Consider the following 2,500-nt stretch of genomic DNA (forward strand, 5'->3'; position numbering starts at 1 on the left):
ATTGTGAAATTTGAACTCCTGAGCTTAGGGTTACAAACCCAGTACCATAACCACTTGGCTCCAATAGCAGAGTAAATATTTCGAGTGAAAACAGGCACAAGGATCACAATGTGGGATAACCCAGGCCCATCATTTTTGATGCAGACAGTAACTCTTTCGAGTACAAACCCATTTCCATCTGTTTCAGATGAAGTTATATTGTTTCATAGTTTGCCATTGTGAGATTTGAACTCTTGATCTGGGGGTTACAAACCCAGTACCATAACCACTTGGCTATTTAGGCCAAGCAAACATTTCCATCTGTTCCTATTCAGATGAAGTTACATTGTTTCATAGTTTGCCGTTGTGAGATTTGAACTCTCGACCTTGGGGTTACAAACCCAGTACCATAACCACTTGGCTATTTAGGCCAAGCAGCCAATAGCAGAGTAACTCTTTCGAGTACAAACACGTTTCCATCTGTTTCAGATGAAGTTACATTGTTTCATAGTTTGCCATTGTGAGATTTGAACTCTTGAGCTTAGGGTTACAAACCCAGTACCATAACCACTTGGCTCCAATAGCAGAGTAACTCTTTCGAGTACAAAACCATTTCCATCTGTTTCAGATGAAGTTATATTGTTTCATAGTTTGCCATTGTGAGATTTGAACTCTTGATCTTGGGGTTACAAACCCAGTACCATAACCACTTGGCTATTTAGGCCAAGCAAACATTTCCATCTGTTCCTATTCAGATGAAGTTACATTGTTTCATAGTTTGCCGTTGTGAGATTTGAACTCTCGATCTTGGGGTTACAAACCCAGTACCATAACCACTTGGCTATTTAGGCCAAGCAGCCAATAGCAGAGAACTCTTTCGAGTACAAACACGTTTCCATCTGTTTCAGATGAAGTTACATTGTTTCATAGTTTGCCATTGTGAGATTTGAACTCTTGAGCTTAGGGTTACAAACCCAGTACCATAACCACTTGACTCCAATAGCAGAGTAACTCTTTCGAGTACAAAACCATTTCCATCTGTTTCAGATGAAGTTATATTGTTTCATAGTTTGCCATTGTGAGATTTGAACTCTTGATCTTGGGGTTACAAACCCAGTACCATAACCACTTGGCTATTCAGGCCAAGCAAACATTTCCATCTGTTCCTATTGAGATGAAGTTACATTGTTTCATAGTTTGCCGTTGTGAGATTTGAACTCTGGATCTTGGGGTTACAAACCCAGTACCATAACCACTTGGCTATTTAGGCCAAGCAACCCAGTACCATAACCACTTGGCTATTTAGGCCAAGCAGCCAATAGCAGAGTAACTCTTTCGAGTACAAACACGTTTCCATCTGTTTCAGATGAAGTTACATTGTTTCATAGTTTGCCATTGTGAGCTTTGAACTCTTGATCTTAGGGTTACAAACCCAGTACCATAACCACTTGGCTCCAATAGCAGAGTAACTATTTCGAGTACAACCCCATTTCCATCTGTTTCAGATGAAGTTATATTGTTTCATAGTTTGCCATTGTGAGATTTGAACTCTTGATCTTGGGGCTACAAACCCAGTACCATAACCACTTGGCTCCAATAGCAGAGTAACTCTTTTGAGTACAAACCCATTTCAATTTGTTTCAGATGAAGTTACATTGTTTCATAGTTTGCCATTGTGAGATTTGAACTCTTGATCTTGGGGTTACAAACCCAGTACCATAACCACTTGGCTATTTAGGCCAAGCTCTACCCATTTCCATCTGTTTCAGATGAAGTTATATTGTTTCATAGTTTGCCATTGTGAGATTTGAACTCTTGAGCTTAGGGTTACAAACCCAGTACCATAACCACTTGGCTCCAATAGCAGAGTAACTCTTTTGAGTACAAACATGTTTCCATCTGTCATTTCAGATGAAGTCACATTGTTTCCCTTTGTGAGATTTGAACTCTTGATCTTGGGGTTACAAACCCAGTACCAGAACCACTTGGCTCCAATAGCAGAGTAACTCTTTTGAGTAGAAACATGTTTCCATCTGTCATTTCAGATGAAGTCACATTGTTTCCCATTGTGAGATTTGAACTCTTGATCTTGGGGATACAAACCCAGTACCATAACCACTTGGCTATTTAGGCCCAGCAAACATTTCCATCTGTTCCTATTCAGATGAAGTTACATTGTTTCATAGTTTGCCATTGTGAGATTTGAACTCTTGACCTTGGGGTTACAAACCCAGTACCATAACCACTTGGCTATTTAGGCCAAGCAGCCAATAGCGGAGTAACTCTTTCGAGTACAAACACGCTTCCATCTGTTTCAGATGAAGTTACATTGTTTCGTAGTTTGCCACTGTGAGATTTGAACTCTTGAGCTTAGGGTTACAAACCCAGTACCATAACCACTTGGCTATTTAGGCCAACCTCTGCCCATTTCCATCTGTTTCAGATGAAGTTATATTGTTTCATAGTTTGCCATTGTGAGATTTGAACTCTTGATCTTGGGGTTACAAACCCAGTACCATAA

The sequence above is a fragment of the Carcharodon carcharias genome, chromosome 1, assembly GCF_017639515.1.
Source record: "Carcharodon carcharias isolate sCarCar2 chromosome 1, sCarCar2.pri, whole genome shotgun sequence".
Taxonomy (NCBI): domain Eukaryota; kingdom Metazoa; phylum Chordata; class Chondrichthyes; order Lamniformes; family Lamnidae; genus Carcharodon; species Carcharodon carcharias.